Source organism: Culex quinquefasciatus, chromosome 2 (genome assembly GCF_015732765.1).
Source record: "Culex quinquefasciatus strain JHB chromosome 2, VPISU_Cqui_1.0_pri_paternal, whole genome shotgun sequence".
In the NCBI taxonomy this organism is placed as follows: Eukaryota; Metazoa; Arthropoda; class Insecta; order Diptera; family Culicidae; genus Culex; species Culex quinquefasciatus.
Window position 1 is genome coordinate 97,370,462 of NC_051862.1, and position 19,056 is coordinate 97,389,517.

At 40.7% G+C, this 19,056-nt stretch overlaps 1 protein-coding gene across 19 annotated transcripts in view; it reads left to right on the forward strand.

Moving 5' to 3' along the window:
• Positions 1–2,580: 2,580 nt before the first annotated feature.
• The window catches only part of LOC6031516 (uncharacterized protein CG3556), a 69,405-nt gene continuing 52,929 nt past the window's right edge, over positions 2,581–19,056 (forward strand). Inside the window, exons 1-3 of one of the 19 annotated variants that reach the window (XM_038254071.1) lie at positions 2,587–2,965; positions 3,030–3,043; positions 3,290–3,663. The gene's annotated coding sequence lies outside the window, so the exon portion shown is untranslated. Of the gene's footprint in view, positions 2,966–3,029; positions 3,044–3,289; positions 3,664–19,056 lie in introns of all 19 variants that reach the window. The other 18 variants (XM_038254082.1, XM_038254070.1, XM_038254075.1 and 15 more) reach the window with 18 other exon arrangements.

Below are 19,056 nucleotides of genomic sequence, written 5' to 3' on the forward strand. Positions count from 1 at the left end.
CATGCCCACTTGCACCCCGAGTGGCCACTAAGGACGAAACGGCAGGCCGGAACGGTGACATTCCCAGAGTGTCGTTTGATGAATTAAATTCGGATCACGTACTGACCCAAGCGACGATGGAATAGTTAATAAATTTTGCTATTATTAATGCCTTAATTCAAAGTGACTTGGCGACCCACCTATGGGACGGGTTTTATTTTTTATGAGATATTACAAAGACCTGTCGCCACGTCCCGGGAAAGTACCGATGTGAGTCATTGCTGGATTCAGTAGAAGGGCAATTGAGGGTTAAACATACACAGCAGGGTAGGGTCTTCGATTTTTTTTTAAATATTTCAATCTTTGTTCTCAATTTGAATGTTTGCCTGAGGATCCATTGACGAAACTGCAAGGTTGAGGAGGGCCACATTATAAGGTGTTACGTCGATTCTGTTTTTCTCAATTTGAAATCCATTGCCGCGAAAGTATAAATCTAATTTATGAAAAAAAAACGAAAAACATTTTTTTTTAATATCAGCATTGTTTACGTGTGAGGAAATCTTATGTTTTTTTAAATATCTTTTCTGAGCGATCAAAATAAATAAATACCCAAGATATATGCCTTCCCGTTTGAAAACATAGTAGTGCCAATGTTTTACGCTAAAAACGCTTATATACTGAGAATTATGAAAATTCGCCACTTTGTGTTCACTGAAATGCAAATATTTCTGCTTTTCCAATTTTTTTGGCTCGTTTTGCGGAGTTATTTTTCTCCCTAAAACGCCTTGCTATGCCCAACACAAGCTTTTATGGACTATGTCTACACGGAGAAAAAAGAGTTCCCAGAATCGCGAACACCCGTTCATGAAATTGGGAACCACGAACAAAGTGTTCAAATGCCATGGTACGATTTTCAAAAAAACCTACCATGGAATATGAACACTTTGTTCGTGGTTCCCAATTTCGTGAAGGGGTGTTCACGATTTTGGGAACCCTTTTTTCTCCGTGTGTAAAGGAATTTATTCAGGGTATAATGTACTATAGCTTGAAGCCCAAGGCTACCAAATTTGAATTATTTTAGTATGTTTGTTACATGTATTTCTGAAAAATACTCGAAAAAGGCACTTTTTTCACTCAAGCTTAGGCCAATGCAAATATTTAAAAAAGTTTTTGTCCCTCGGCCCTGGTCGAGGTCAAGGGGGCGGGGGGGCAAAAAAATAAAAAAATATAAAAATTTAAATAACAAGCCATAGTCTTTACATTTAAATGAAAAAAGTGTTCTAAAATGCATTTTACACTAGTTCAGTTGTTTTGCAATCATTAGTTTTCAAAAAATCTAAGATCTGACAAAAACAAAAATTTTATCGAAAAAAAAGATTTTGCATCGAAAATTTTCAAAAAATCTTAAGGTTTTTTAATAAACCCAAACATACTAAAAATGATTTTAAACGCAGGAGAATGTATTTTAATTTGATTTCAGCTGGTTGCACTTGAATTTTCATTGAAATTTTGAAGTTTATTGTAAAATATTTTTTTTTGCCCCCTGATTTTTCGGGCCAATTTTAAAGGGGGTGACAAAACTTTTAAAAATATTTGTACCAGCCTTAGCGTGCGAGTTGTAAACCATTTTTGGGATTTTTTTGTTGTATGGAAAGATTGTTCCTGACATCCTAATCTAACATTGCAGGGGTGAGCACCGAAGTTTTGAACAATTTAATTTTTTTTGGACGGCCTAGTGTGCATCCATTTCCATATTTAAAACCATCAAATGCGCTAAACACTGCTGTCCCTATGCAGACTGTAGTTCCGAATCGCGCCAGATGACGGTACATTCAAAAATTTGATAAATTTCAATGAATTTATAAAAATAGCAGCAGGCTTAGCCAAATGGTAACGCTGTCCGCTTTGTAGGTGGATGATCATGGGTTCGATTCCCATCAGCTAACTTCCATCGAATGGGGAAGTAAAACGTCGGTCCCGACCTTAATTGTTGTTAGGCCTTTATGTCATTCCAGGTGTAGGAGTCGTCTCCATGCCATAATTACAAACAACACACCAAACAAAGTCTGCTCCGGTGAAATTGCTGGCGGTGGATGGCTTGCAATCTAAAGGTCGTCAGTTCGAACCCTGGGGTGGAAGATTCCTTGGAGTAGAAAGAGGTTTGGGTGCCGAACGAACCAGTTTGTTCAAATAAATGTTTATTGAACGTGCTACCAAGGATCGTACACAGTAAAAAATAGTGTACATTTGGAAGGTATAATTTTAGAAGGTTGATTAATATTTCCATTTTTATTTAGACTGAAAAGTGGCCTTACACCAGAATAGTGGTAAAATACACATTTTCTGAGGTAAAATTACACCCTTCCCAGATGTAATATAACCATGATTTTTTTTACTGTGTAGGTTCCAATTCTGAAGAGAAAGCGCATAACATGTAGCAAAAATTTGAATTATTTTTTTTAAATTTAAATACGAATAAAATATTTTTTTTAAATCAAACAAATCTGACGATTTCAATTTTTCCAAAATGTCGCCACCCTGCTAACACCAACACCACGAAGTTCCTCGAAGGATATTCGCCAAGGAGCCACCACCGCTGCCGATTGTAACTTCAGCTGTTGTCAGTTGTCGTCGAGCCGCCGATCGGATAACACGTTTCGCCGAAGAAAGGGAACAAGAGTATATCCCCCCCTTAAAAGTGGGCCAGCTGAGCCGAACTCCAACAGTGCGGTGTGTGTGTGTCTGTGTTTATATACACGCTCTGTGAGTCATAACATTTTGGCACGAAACGGGAAGATTGCTGTGTTGTAAGCCTGCACAGGAAAAACCGGGAGGAAAAGCGGCGGGAAAAGCAATTTCGACATCAACTATTTCATTGCTTTAAGCCGCTTTAGTGTCATGTGGGAAGATTAGGGCTGACACATGAAATAATCCTGACTCGGTGCCGTGTTGGACGTGTGACAAAAGGTGCCGATCGAGATTTCACGTGAGAAACGCTTCTGAAACAGCTGAAAATCCGCGTTTGCTCCATTTTTTTTTTGCTATTCCAGTGAACCTCCAAGCGGTCGGTGGTTATGTCATCGTTTAAAGTTTTCCTTTAGTTTTCAAGTTTGCCGTTCTCTCTTCAGATCGTCAAACCGGTTAGCGAACAATTGAAACTTTTAACGGGTTTTCTTTGTTCTTTCGTGGCAAGTTTTGCACTAAAATTCTCTCCGCCAACCCGTGTTTAAAAAGTTTTTATTGTCTTGCTTTCGGTATGCTCAAATTGTGCACTTCTTTTTTTGTTTTTGGTCAACTTCTGCCGGTTCAGACTGTTGAAGGGAAAACCCTAAAAGCAAATTGGTGACGGTGGCTTTCGAGGTTTTAGCTGTAAACAGCGCGTGCTAGTGTGTGGTAGCATATGGAATGTGTTTAGTAGGGATGAAAATTTTCTCCAAAACGCACTAGTACACGTACCAATCTGGTGACGAGCGTCTTTATAATATAACCACTGTGTTAAAGTGTGCACGTACAATCGGATTCAATTTAGATGGTACAATCTCGGTGAAATTATATTTAATTGAAATTCAGATAATCTCGTGTAGTGTGCTGTCTCCCGTACTGTAAGCAACGTCGTCGTTTGAAATGCTGTAGCGGAAACTCATTTGGATTAGGATTTCTCAATTTGGCTGCTCACAACAACAGGTAATTTAATTAACGAAACTTTTCGGTGTTCTGTGCGGTGGTTGCTCTGCATTTCAATTGGATCTTCACATCTTGACTACTTTTTGCGAAGACGAAAGGTGCTTGCTTTCCATTAAAAACTTGGAAATGAGGAAACCTAAAGTTCTGAAAGCTATGCAAATGCGCTGAAAATAAAAAAACGAGTTGAGGCGATCAACTTTGGTGGTGGAAAGCCATAATGTGTCTTTTGCACTGACGGGTTCTGGTGAGGGCAAATGTCAGAAGTAGCTAACGTACTCATTTAAAAGTTTAGTAAAGTGTTTTTTTTCACCAACTTTTTTGTAAAATATGATTATAAACGCGGAAAATGCTTTTCCTATTTATTCTGATGTTTCGGGTCCATTTTGAAGGGGGAATGGGCGACATAAACTTTGATTATTTTTTTGTACAACCTCATAATACCCATGTGTAGGGGTTAGCGTGGTTGCCTCTCACCCAGTCGGCCTGGGTTCGATCCCAGACGAGATTTGTCTGATCATGGGTAGGTAAATGTTGGCCCCAGTCTAACCTAAAGGTTAGGTGTAGGAGTCGTCTCCCTGGGTCCTGTCTCGAGGGAGTTGCTAGTAGGCAGTTGGACTCGCAATCCAAAGGTCGTCGGTTCGAATCCCGGGGTGAAGCTTAGGTGTAAAAAGAGGTTTGCAATTGTCTCAGTAATCAAGCCTTCTAACACCTAGTTTTAAGTAGGAATCTCGCAATCAAGAACACCAAGGCAATGTTGTAGAGCGAACAATATATTTTACTAATATTCAAAAAAGAAAATCAACTCTAACATGTGAACGGTGAAAAATCAATGTTCTTGAACCTTTTTAAATGTCAGGTCAGCTTGATTAATTCGAGATTACTTTTTGAAAACCACCAATGCACCATGGGTTTCCTATGTACATAGGACCTTTTGAAAAAGTATGCGAGAATTCTTGGTAGTGGTTAAAATCTCCAACCACCATGCGTCTCCATTGAAACGTTCCTGAAATCATGTTTTGATGGAGACGCATGGTATACAAAAAAAAAATGGAAAAGTTAACATGTTATCAAAGTTACGGTATCAAATTCAGAAAATTTGTACTGTGCAAGTCTCAGAGGGTTAAATGGAATATGGTAATTGAATCCTTGGTGCGATTAACGGATTACGAAGCTGATCCAAGTGGCAAATTTAACCAAACACACAGCCACACAAACCCTACTAGTTGGATGGTCACAATCTGGCAACCAGCAATGCCGGCGGATATTGCTCGCTTTGCCAGAGTTTTACCTCGTCTTTCTCCGGTTTCGCCGGGCGCATGTGTCACCGTCACCGCAACACTCGCACTCTCGTAAATCGTATAATCGGATTTCGATTATCTCATGTGTGTGCTGCGGCGGCGACGGCGAGGAAGAGCTGCTTCAACACTAGCAAACTGGTTTTTATCCATCACAGACCGTGCCACATTCATTAGGCTCAATTTAACCGAACTGTGTCCGCCCTCCCTGAGGAGGGGGGGGGGGGTGGGGGCTTTGTGCAATTTAGCGTGTGTGAGTGTAAGCTCTATATTGCGGAAGGATATACTACGGTTCGTCACTAGCTTGGCGGGATTGCAAATTCAGCTTGTTGTTTAATTTAGGCATTTGGGATTTTCTTAGTCCGTTGTGAATTTATGGTCAAATTAAAGAGCTGTTAAATTCTCTGGAATTTTATTGCAGTTCTGTTTCATTATTTGTTTGTCTAAGCTTTCATCAAAATATTGAAATTTTCTTTACAACCTATGAGATTTTTTAAACTTTTAAAGTTGTAAGTTAGGTAAATACGATTATAGAACCTAATAAAATAAGTTCCAGAAAAGTTATCCATTGATATGGTCAGTGAATTTGCTGATTCCGTGGAACCCGTATAGTCCGCGAAATTTGTGTTCTCAACGATAGAAAATGAATTGACACTATTATTATATTGATGTATTATCTTAATTCAAGGATTTTGTTTTGACCCTCAATCTAGTATGAAAACAAAATAAATTGTGCTAACGTTGAAAAGCACAATTTTCAAGATTAGAACCCTTGCCGGTACTAACAAGAGGCCGCAATATTGAAACAAAATTATGAAATAAATTTTGATATCATAATTTATGATGATTTTCAAAAAAAAGAATAAAAAATCTTTTAAAATGGGTACACTGTAAGCTGCCCAGAAAAATACGCAAATAAACTTTGTAGATTTGAGACAAAAATTTAGTTTAAATTACACTATTTGAATAACCAAGTAAAATCCGAAAAAAATTAAAACACAAAACTTTAAAAAATATTTGCACGTGTGAAAAATAAGCAGTGAAAAAAATGCCGTAAGTTTTAACTCAAGACACAATAGTTGATAAATGTCTCCAACGTCAAAGAGCTATTTTTCTACGGCAAATCGCCTTGATTGCGTTATTGCCGCACGTCAATTTTGAACAAAATTTAATTAAAGACGCCATTATGTATAGGGTAGGGTAGTCATCAATGAGACACTTTTGGTTTTTAAACTTCAATGATTTTTGTACTTTTTTTTCATTAGCATATTTTAAAGAGCTTTTTGTTGCATTTTCTTTCTTTTAATTTGTTTTAACATTGACCAAAATATGAGATCGATCTGATGTCTAGAGACAGAGTTTTTCAACTGTCTCAGTGTAGACGCACTTGGCACGAACAATGAGACAGCTGGGAAACAATGAGACACTCTACGAAAATCAATACTTTTCTAGTAAAACATCATGTTTTTGCATTGTTCCATTGCAGGTATCTTATCTTGAACATTTTAAAACAATTTTGTCAACTTGAAACTTTAATTAACAAAAGTTATGCTTAAAAGTTTTAAAATTTTGTAAAATCCATTTATTTAGACCAAATAGCATTTTATTTTTTGGATAAATAGAGTTAAAACTCTAAAAATATGCCAAAAATAACATTCAATTCATGCTTTGAAAGATTTTCATAGATTTTGAAAAGTTTAATGAAGAAAAATCAAAGTGTCTCATTGTTACCCATGGACTGAAAAGAGTGGGGAACAATGAGACAGCCCTGGATTCTGGATATATTTCTAAGTTTGGTCAAATCTAATGAAAGGACATTGTAGCCCAACTCATTCCCAACGGAACGTCGAAAGAAATTTAAAGAAACGTTAGTTTTGGTGTCAGTGGCAGCCTACGAGCGAATAATTTTTATCCATAATTTACTTTTACACCCCAGAATCAAACATTTAAGAATAACTTTACAAGGGAGCGTCCATAACCAAAGCCACTATTATGGCAGACGTGTATCTACTAGACACACCTTTCCTCAAAATGTGAGCCTGATTGGTTGAAACTACGATTTTTGAGAGCCATTTTATCATTGTTCCCCGTGTCTCATTGATGACTACTCTACTAGAGTGTAACAAAAATGACTTTTTGGCGGGCATTCAAGGGTTTATTCTGGTTGGCATTCTAAACCCAAATCCAAAATATGAGCTCGATTGGACGTAACAGGAGCTGGCGCTCCGCCCTTCAATTTTAAATGGGATTTAACCCGTAAAAAAAGATTTTTTCAAAAATGTCACTTTTTGAGGCATTTTGGCCATTGAAGCGTTTACCAAAAACATCACTGGCGTGTAGGCCAGATCCTTGCGCATCTTTTGGTATATATAACATTGAAATTTGGAGCACCCTGGAGCTCGGTACAGATCTTCAAAGTTTGGCATTTTTTCGAAAAATCGGCCCCGGCAAAATCAGATGGCGTCTAGGGCGTCGCGAGGCGCGACGCATATCTTTTTTGCCGGGACCGATTTTTCGAAAAAATGCCAAACTTTGAAGGTCTGTACCGAGCTCCAGGATGCTCCAAACTTCAATGTTATATATACCAAAAGATGCGCAAGGATCTGGCCTACACGCCAGTGATGTTTTTGGTAAACGCTTCAATGGCCAAAATGCCTCAAAAAGTGACATTTTTGAAAAAATCTTTTTTTACGGGTTAAATCCCATTTAAAATTGAAGGGCGGAGCGCCAGCTCCTGTTACGTACAATCAAGCTCATATTTTGGATTTGGGCTTAGTATGCCCACCGGAACAAACCCTTGAATGCCCGCCAAAAAGTCATTTTTGTTACATCCTACTACTCTACCCTACCTTACAAAATCCGGTTTGTTTTGGTTGAATAAATAATCTGCTGTGATTCCCAGAGAATCGCTCATCTATAAACCGTTTTGATTTATTGACCGTTTCTTCCAGGCTTTAAAACATTCATACGTCTTAAAATAAACAAGCCACTAAAAGCCTTTTAGTGTTGTATTCATCGTCAAAACCAGAACAAAGAAACACATATAACCCACAAGGAACCGGAAACAGAATGGTCCAAAAACAGCCAGCGCCTGATTTGGCAACCACCGCCACGAAATTGTGCGTCATGCCGGTCGGTTTGTGCTGGGGGTAATTTTAATTATTCATAAAATCCAATTCAATTTGGCACGCATAGCAAATTTCATGAATCAAATCACAACTCTCTGACGGCTGCCAAAGGTTAGGCCCGGCCCGAACCGCCGTAGCGATGGTGTGATGATGATGACGAACGAGATGGACCATGTGGACCATCCTTTCTGCTTCCGGCTTGATGAAGGGAAGTTGGATGTGGGCGGATGGTGGCGTGGCCTAATGTATGCAAATGCTTACTGGAAATGAACACCTTAATTGTGCCGCTCGTCATAATTTATGCAAAATATAATTACCCGCCGTTTTTCAATAGAGATTTCTGCGCGCCAAGGCAGCACCAGGCACCATTAATGAAACACCAAAATGGAGATGTTTTCTGATGGGGATGATGAAGGCAGCAGCAGCAGCACTGTCTTTCGCGAAGTGGGGTTAATTAATGATGGCGGTACCGGCGGGATTCCTCAAAACCCATAAAAATCCGGGGTTGAATTTTTGGGACTCGTGAAAATAGCATGAGAACATCATTAATCACTCTGTAGGAAATTAATTCTAAATTGGGTGGAAAATTAAAAGTAAAGTGAGTGAAATCATCACAGTAATGAGACTTGCTGTGAAAACGTTTTGTCAGATTAAAGGCCAGCAAAGCTGAAAAGTTGAAGTTTCCTACGACGGAGTTAAAAATTATGTAACATTCTTGTTGGGCGAAGCATTTCGCACTCTTTAGCATTTTTTCCCCAGAAACACGAACTATGAGCTCATGAGGTTTTTGAAAAATATAGAAATCGTTAAGGGGTTCAAAACTGGCAAAAACTAAAACGCACCGATTTCACGGGTAAATCCCATTTAAGCTTCAAAGTCAGAGCGCCAGGTCCTGTCGCAACCAATCAAGCTTATATTTGACATTTGGGCTCAGTACACCCAGTGGATCATACCATGAAATGCCCGCAAAATTGAACCATTTTGTTACATCCTAATGCGCATGGTTGCTTAAAATGATTCCATAACAATTATAGCCGAATTTTAACTCAGTCGCCAGCCAGCGACAAGTTAAGACGTGTTTTGCTCCTTGGAAGTTTTTGACAGATGGAGGTGGAGGAATCCTCCGAGGAGGAAGATTTTCGTCCCGTCCGCGGGAATCGGAAGCGGAAGAAGTCCAGCGAGGTCACTGGAATCGGCATCGAAGGAGAAAAAGTTGAGAAGACCCTGCTCAACAACAACAAGTTCAGCCCGCTAGCGGATAACAAAACAACAACAATGCCAGCCCAGCAGGAGGAGGGGACGCCCCGGCGGTTCCACCACCCGGCCAGTCGGCAGGTAAACAAAAGCAACCACCTTTGGTGGTGAAGAACACCACGGATTTTTACAAGCTCGTGGCGATAGTGGAAAGTTGTAAATTAGGTTTTAAACCGATTTACAAACTAACCCGATTTGGAACCAAGGTGACCTGCTTCTCTGTCAAAGATTTTGACAAGTTGCAAAAGCTACTCAAGAAGAAGAAAGTGGAATTCTACACCCACGATCGGCAGAGCAAACGAAATCATCGGGTGGTTCTTCGTGGTTTTCCTGATGAACTGAAACCGGACGAGGTCAAGTACCTTCTGAAGAGGGATCTCAAGCTGGACGCGCTGGAGGTGCATGCCATCAAGCGGAAGGAAAAGTCCACCGTGGACGAAATTCCGTACATTGTGGTCTTCCCCAAGGGATACACCAATCTGAAGAAGCTCTCTCCCAGTTAACTCAATCCGAATTCTGAAACGGAATCTAATCAGAATCGTATACAAATTCCGTTTCAAACGCAACAACCGGTTCCGTGTTCGAACCGGTTGTTGCGTTTGAAACGGAATTTGTATACGATTCTAATTAGATTCCGTTTCAGAATTCGGGTTGATTTGACTGGGCTGCAATGAAGGTTGTGGCAAGCACTATCATCCGGTGGGAGGCCTACCGTAACAAGCGGCCGAACGTGACCCAGTGCAGGAACTGCTGGCAGCTGGGTCATGGAACCAGGAACTGTCACCTGAACGGCAGGTGCAACAACTGTGGGGTCCCCACAAGACGGACGAGTGCAAAGTCCAAGAAGCCGAGCCGAAGCGGTGTGCCAACTGCTCTGGAGCCCACGAAGCCACGGACCGCAGTTGCCCTAAGCGTGCGGACTTCATCCGGAGGCGCCAGCAGGCGTCGAAACCGAAACCGCCGGCAAGGAAGGCGGAGAAGCAGAGTCCAGCAGTTCCGGCGTTTACGCCGGCGGAGTTCCCTCCGCTGCCGGGCGCAGTTCCGGACGGAAAATCCAAGGATCGCCCTCGTCCCGCAGGAAGCAGCCAAGGTGGCCCCGAGACGGTGGAGCCACGGAGAAGGAAGCCGGGGAGGTACTCTACAGTTCGGCTGAGCTGTGGGGATTTTCTCCGAGTACATCGGCAGGTTCAAGACCTGCAAGACCCGCTTGGACCAAGTAACCCTCGTCAGTTACATGATCTCCAAGTATGGAATTTAAGGAGTTTTTTTGTTATTATATAATGTTTTACTGATCCTCGGTCCCAACCTGGTCACAGCACCTAAAAAGACCTAATAAAAATAAGTTAAGAAAAAAAAATTATAGCCGAATTTTACAATTTTATTTAATGGCCAGGAATCCACAATTATGTCGATTGGGGCGTGTTTAAGGAGCCCAAATTTATCATACTTTGACGAAACTGAAGCGTTTACTGACAAAAACTTCAAAAATGTCTAGTTGTGTTATTGTCGTTAATTTCAATTTGCAATTCGGTTTTATTGGTGACTAATCAAAATACAATCAGTTCTTTTGCAATTCATAACAGATATTTGGAGTTCCTTTCAGCTGTGTGTTGCATAATAATCCATTTTGGAACAATTATTTCTTTAACTAAAGCGCTAACAAGAGCAAGAAAAATAAAAAGATAAACTTGCTAAAACTGCAAAGGAAAGAGGAAAGAAAGGTAAATGCTTATAACGTAATCACAGTATTTTATCCTTTGTAGATGTGCTCTCCAAGGGCCAGAAATTGCTCCGCCTCGTTACAGCATATCCGAAACCGCGTCATCATCTCCCCCGCGAGAGCAAAGAACTCCGGCAGGGTGAAGAGATCTTCCCTGGTGACTACTTGCTGGGCCGCATTGACGCTACCAGTAGCGACCACGCTGGCAAACGATCGCCCCCATACAGGAGGGAACGCTGAGTTGTCCACGGGAACCTTACGCTGCCCAGCTGCCGGCTTGGTTACGTTCGTACTTCGCTGAGGAGTACAGTTGGCGCACTTGATGCGCTGCCTTGTCCCCTAAGCCCGCTTTGCACGGCAGTACACACACCATAGATAGGTGTGATTCACCACTCTTCATGCGTCCGACGGGTTTTTTGAGTAGAACCGCCAGTTTACCCAAAAACCGTCCAATGCCTTAGTTCGCCGCAGGTTTTGAATTTTGACGGTGCCGCGGTCGAAGTACAACAGGTAAAGTGTGTCCGCGAGAGGACTTTTATGTCACGCGGCGTTATTCCAGCACTCGAGAGGTCCTTCGTGAGGTCGGAGATCGGGCGGTCTTGGTACCCCTGCAAGACAGCCGCTAAGGTCAAATGTGTAGAACTTGAAGTTTCTACTCTTCAATGTCTCCAGAACCAGGTTGAAGTTCGTTTCGTCAAATGTACTTGTACTGACGACTTACCACGACGACTATCCAGCAACTCGTCAACATCGTCCACCAACGTGTCCAAAACAAAAATTGGAGGTGGTTTACGTTCCTTTGGAGAATTGTTCTTTTTTGACGTCGACACTTTCTTCCATGCTTGTCCATCGTCGTCGTCGTCGGTTGTGCTACCGTCGGTGTTGTTGTTGCTTTCTTCGTCGCTCAGCATCGGGAACTCGTTCCTGATGGGGATGTTGATGTGCCACTAGTTGTGGCACCGGAAGTACCAGAACGAGTTAGCACTGGTGATCTTTTTTGTCGATGCCTTTTCTGCGCTCACGCTCCCCTGCGCGATGGCGGTCGACACGGCGTTGGTTTGTTTACCTTTTTGCACACGGCCGGTAGACGAACTTCGCGGGTTTTTCGAGGCCGCACTCGAACTGCCACGGCCACGGCCGGCCTTTGGCATGCTGGAGAAGCAAACTCGCGGGTAATCTCAATCAATTATGGTGACAAAATCCGAAAAAAAACGATAAAGCACTGAGCACTTCGCTGCTGCTTACTCTCGTGCGTACACGGAGGTGATTGTTGTCGTTCAATTTTTCATGAAATCGCAAGAAAAAATTTCTAGGATTAAGCCAGCAGTTTTGCTGATTTTTTCGACTTAACATTAAAAGAACGTTAAATAACTAATACATTTAAAAACGGTCGAGTTAAGATTGAATTCAAGAAAATGTATTGATAACGATCAGTGAAGCATGAATTTCAAACCAGAGATTTTTAAAAGAGAAATGCAAAGTCCATATAAAATTGACATACGAAGATCAAAGGAAAATTTTCATTCACAAATCGTTTTTTGTCCACACAAGGTCAAGCCGTTTTTTCCAAAAGGATCCCCATTACAATATCTTGTTTCCCATCACTCCGTCCGTCCGGTCGATTATGTCTGCAGTGTTCCGAAGGGTTCCCAGCCCTCCTCGCAGAGAGGACTCAAAGGCATATCGAACCGCTGGTCATATTTGGAGCACGATACCGAAGGGGGAGAAATGAATGAATTTATGAAAATGAGGCAAAAGTATGCAAGGTGTATTTCCCTTAAAGAATACGAAAAAAGGAAAAAAAAAAAAACAAAGAAAACAGACCACGCTATGCTCAAGCGAAAGAAAATCGGATTAAAAGTCTCCCTTTTCACCGGTGGCGGCAGTGGCATTTTATCCTCCTTCTCGGGCACGCTTGGGTTCACCCGTATTTTTACCTATAAATGCTTTCAGTTAAGATTTCGGTTTGTCAACTTTCTCGTTCATGCTGGTGGAAGGTGTATTGTACGTTGTATTTAAAATATACGCCCTCGGCATTTTACATCACCCGTTTACCTGGGTACAATGACTTTATTATCATGAAAAAGGGGGATTTTTAAAGCGTGAATTTTGGTATTAAGCTGCAGTACTTTGCGGGTTGTATTGCGGTGCAGGATTTTATGCAAACCTAATATTCTGTTGCATAATTTGAGTTAGATGAATTTTAAATATCAATTTGACTATAAGTAAAGTTAACAACTTTCGTAAATATTTGAAAATGTTGAATTTGAGCTTTCACAGCTATCCAATGTTGTGATAAATTACTGGTTTCATAACCTGTTCTTGTTTATTGGCATCATTGAAATTAAAAGATAGCAATCCTCCCATTCAAACGCACTGAACGACATTTTTTTTATATCCATATTCTGTTTGTACATGGTGATTAGCGTGGTTCACGTTTCTATGAAAAAGACAAAAGTTGTTATTTTTTCTTGCATCAACCGGAATTTCGTTCTTTTATGTCCCCAGAAGCACTCCTGAAAATTTGAGCCCATTTGGTAAGGTCTAGGAGCTCCAGTTTTAATTTGAAATTTATATGGAATTTTGATTTATTTTCCATGGGAAACTATCTTTTTTTACATTGTATTAGGATTTTTTTTATAAATCGATGAAATGACTTGATTCTTGTAGTAGGAGATAGGTTTTGAACTGGGGAACAACTTTGTAGAACATACCAACATGCTAGGAAGTGACCCTTTAAAGATACAGATACTTTTAGATGGTGGCTTTTGAAGGGGCTTTACTGTGTGGGGTGAAACGGGCTAGCTGGCGTAAGTTCAAGATATCTTTGGTTTTTAATCGATGGTGCTTTGACTTTTTCTAGTCATATTTACAAAGTTATTTTTAGAACATTTATTTATAGACAAGCATGGGCTACGGTTTTGGCCAGCAGTGTTTTGTGAGTTTTCAACGATAGCAAAATCTTTTCCTTGGACAATCTGGCCACCGGTGTTGTTCCAGGTTATCAAATGGATGATGAGACAGTTCGGACACCGGCACTGTTCCGGGTTGGCGGTTTGCTGTTTGTCAAATATGTTTTACAAGAATTGGTGGACAGTTTCGACACCGGCATTGTTCCGGGTTGGCGGTTGGCGGGTTATCAAAGACTGTTCTTGTTAGGGGATCGACACAGTTGTCTGTCGATCAGTTGAGAAGTTTGAAAAGATGGGAGGACGGGGAGGGGCTGGTCACGCTTACGAAATTGGTCGGGATTGAAGGATATTGTTTGGGAGTCGGTTTAATCAGGGGTTAGTTTCAGATTGTGAATTGCATTTCGGGACAGAACCTAAAGTAAACAACACTGTTTCGATTGTTTGTGTATTTCAGTTTTTTATAACAAATAATTAAAACAATCAACGCAATAACTCATTTTAACAGCTTTTGATAAGGTTGAAAATAGATTCAAAACTCCTACTTCAACCTCGCATGTCTCTGATGTACGGTGTTGCCGCGCACGAAGCTTTGCGTCCGCCCGACGCGTAGGATATTGTTGCGCGTACGGTGTTGGCACGCACTCCGCTGGACGCAGTCCACGTGATGCGCCCGATTTTCGAGCACTCCATCAGCGCGCATGGCCCTGCTCTACCAGATGCTTGGAGCGAATGAAGCGCTCCACCAGCCAATCAGCTCAACCTGTGCACGATTGATCCGTCCTCGCGCTCAGGGACAGGAACACCAAACCTACGGAAACAGATGTAGTTAGCTCTCAATGTTCTCACTCGAACTTAGTTTGATCTTACCCCCTTCGGTCCATGGGGCGTTTTTTCTAGCTTCAGTTACTCCTGTAGTTATCCGTGTGCTTCGAGTACCGCTCTTGTTGTCTGAGTTGGGCAATTTATTGGTATCGGTGAGACTCCGCGTGGTTCAGCGAACATACATCTTGTTTCCATGTCTGCTTGACCTTGATAATGGGCCGTGCTTCACTTGTACCCGTGTTTGCGGTGGTGACCTTTAAATTTTGAGAATGAGGAAAACTTGGTCAGAGATAGGCGTCATTTGCTGCTGACTCGCTTACGGTTGATTTCTGGCGTGCGATTCGTCTCTCCTGCCGTCTCCACTCTCGCGCGTCCGATCTAGATCGGAGTCGTCCTAGGGTGCATAGCCGGTGTGTCTCCGTGTGCGTCTGAACGCTCTTGCTCACCTGAGACAGGGTCTTAATTATTGTCTGCCAGCTTGTTCCTAAATACCTTCACCTACGTCGTGTGTCCGATCCAGCTGGCGGTGTTCAGAAACGTCGTTCTCGGCGCTTCATACAGGGCGAGGTTCTCGTTGTTCTCCGCTTTGACCTTCCCGAAGTACTCGTTGGATGTTGTCGGGATTTGCGACGTGCTGATTTTTTCTGTATGGCCTCGTGCTCTTCACCTGGTCCACCACTACAGAGCGCTAATGTTCGGTCCGGCTCAGAGAGCTGTGATATCTGCGGGTAATGTGATGGATATACACTTTGGCAGCTATAGTGGAACTAACTCTTACCGATCCGGAGTGAGCGGTCGTCTTCTGGGAAGTCATCGTCGACAGACAACTGTGTCGATCCCCTAACAAGAACAGTCTTTGATAACCCGCCAACCGCCAACCCGGAACAGTGCCGGTGTCCGAACTGTCTCATCATCCATTTGATAACCTGGAACAACACCGGTGGCCAGATTGTCCAAGGAAAAGATTTTGCTATCGTTGAAAACTCACAAAACACTGCTGGCCAAAACCGTAGCCCATGCTTGTCTATAAATAAATGTTCTAAAAATAACTTTGTAAATATGACTAGAAAAAGTCAAAGCACCATCGATTAAAAACCAAAGATATCTTGAACTTACGCCAGCTAGCCCGTTTCACCCCACACAGTAAAGCCCCTTCAAAAGCCACCATCTAAAAGTATCTGTATCTTTAAAGGATCACTTCCTAGCATGTTGGTATGTTCTACAAAGTTGTTCCCCAGTTCAAAACCTATCTCCTACTACAAGAATCAAGTCATTTCATCGATTTATAAAAAAAAAATCCTAATACAATGTAAAAAAAGATAGTTTCCCATGGAAAATAAATCAAAATTCCATATAAATTTCAAATTAAAACTGGAGCTCCTAGACCTTACCAAATGGGCTCAAATTTTCAGGAGTGCTTCTGGGGACATAAAAGAACGAAATTCCGGTTGATGCAAGAAAAAATAACAACTTTTGTCTTTTTCATAGAAACGTGAACCACGCTAATGGTGATGTATTCAAATCAGAATACCAACTATAGAGGGTGTTCAGTTACGACGACTCACAACTATAGCTATTGGCACTGATAGCGATGTCGATTGCATTGAGCAAATCACAAGATGGCTTGCTTGGCAAGAGGGAAAACTGAGTGGCAATAAAAACAAGCTCCGATCGATGACGGAGGAAAAATCGAACTCTTCTTCATCTTTTTACCATCAGCAACGGAAGCTCCGATTCGTTCGAACCAGTTGAGAATGCGCTGCACATAACTCTCCAAAGTGCTATAATATTATTGCCATGGGTGGCTGTGGTGCGGGTGGGAGGAGAGAGAACACGATGGTGAAACTACGAACAGAAAACAAGAAAAGTTTTTCTTCAATTTTCAAACGCTTCACCAAAGTGGTATTTTGATCTGGCCCGTATATTTGCGTTCGGTCTGTTTTTTGCACCTTCTGAAGTGAAATAAATTAAGATTGACATGGGAACTTTGCGGGGCGAGTGTCTGACTTCAGGACTGCAATCGAAGTTTGCTTATGATTTTAAAGGGCTCTCAAAGTTTGTAACTGTGCTTGGAGTTAATTGACCGATTTTGTCTTATGATCAATGCATGAGCTATTCCACATGATACCATTCAAATATTTATATCTGATGGTTCTTGAGAGCATCCATTCCAGTTGAATTCATTATCACGGAAATAGGGTATATGACCCTATTTTGGACCTAGTTCCTATTTTGGACCTATTTTTATTGATCGAGGTAGTTTAGGCTTTTAAAGTACGAATTCACTGAATCCAACCAACAGAAAGTGTAGGCAGGATCGTTTTGTATCTTACCTCTTCCAAAAATGTTAACATTTTTGATTATTTCCGCTTTTTCAGCCACTTTTTCCAACGCCATTCGAACTTCCTTTCATTTTCCTAGCACATCGATTAGGTCCAAAAATTCCGGCCTCGTTGCTTATCAGATTTGGCTCGCGACACCTTGATATTTTTTTCTGTTTTGCACTGACACCAAGTAATTTCGTCCGGTTTCCGAGCAATGTAACTGTTGTTTATTTAATTCTTTCTTGTTTTCCGTCACTAAACCATTGAAATAACTATTCTATTATCGAAAAAAACTCAATTCAAAATATTTTTTCAAATCAGCCGCGTTGGATCAGTTTTTGGAGCTACTTTGCCATCGGTTCAAGGCTATCACCAACACATGTATAACAAGGTGTTGCCAGTTTTGTTTATCAATTTATTTCGATATTTCATTGAAATTGATTGAAATTTTTTAATTTAATATTTTGAACTGAATTTCTTTACTGTAATTATTTGAATGAAATCCAAGCTTTAAAAAGCAAATGATTAACAGAAACAATGAAAATATGTTTTTTAAACGATAAAAATGCAAATTGATGCTAGAGATTTAGATGATTGTTAGGACCGATTGCAAAGTATCCCAAAATTTAAACTGATGTTGATTTATTTTTGTCTTATCATCATTATCACCAATTTAGCCGCATATATTTTTAATTTTTGCTTCAAAAAATGCAAACTGGCTACCCTGTTGGAATTGAAGGGGAAACGATTGAAAAACCTAAAGGGTCTAGTTCATTAAATCGTCAGCTGTCACCGTGACAGGAGCTGTCAACATCGCTTACGAGGGGTTTTTGAAAAAGTCGTATGAATTAAATTTAAAAAAATCTTGAGTTAGTTTTAAAATGATCCTAAGCGCTAGTTGTAAACAAATCAATTTTTCGATTAGTTCTCGATCAATTGGGTACTAAAGCCCTATGTCAATTTTTATGTACAACGGTAAATAACACGATTAAAAACAATTTCTGATCACTTTTTTTCATTTTAATGCAAAATTTTTTTTTGACTAGACAACATTTTTTCAATGGATCAACTATGGTCCCCTTGGAACGAGCTGTCAAGTAGGAACTTTTCTGTCAAGAAGGACCGCGAGGTTAATTTTTCAAAATTGATTTAAAAATCCATTTTAAACTCTTTGTGGTCGTACAAAGGTTCATTGTACTCAGAAAAATAAGCTTTATCGCTGTAAACAATAATATCAGCAATCTAAGCTTCATTTTAGGACCCAATTTACGAATTATAAATAAAAAATGCTTTAATTATCATCTGCACGTCTTTTAAATGCTCTTTACTGGAAAACAAACAAAATTTGGTTTGGTTCAGAAAAAAAATCAAAAATGTGTCGGAGATCGTGATGGCTATTAAGACGTATTGCAAACTAATCAGAGAAATATACACATGGATAATATATTTTTTGTAAGTTTTATCTGATTTTTGCATATTTATCTATATATAATTTTTGAAAATACAGGTATAACGATTTTTTTTCACAATAGAGCAATCTACGTGCGTATGTATTGCGTGTACGTCTCGTGGCGCAGGGGTAGCGGCTTCGGCTGCCGATTCCGATGATGCTATGAGACGCGGGTTCGATTCCCGCCTTATCCACTGAGCTTCTATCGGATGGTGAAGTAAAACGTCGGTCCCGGTTTCTCCTGTCTCGTCAGAGGCGCTGGAGCAGAAATCCCACGTTAGAGGAAGGCCATGCCCCGGGGGGCGTAGTGCCAATAGTTTCGTTTTTACAAGAAAAAGATTGAGGTTAAATTTTGTCCGGCCAGCAAAATCAAATGGTGCACTAGTGTGTGTACGCAAAACGTCATAAAGCTCTATTGGCAGCGTTGGTTTATAATAAATTACACTTTTAAATTTTACCGTGTCAATCATGTTAGAAACACAATTAAA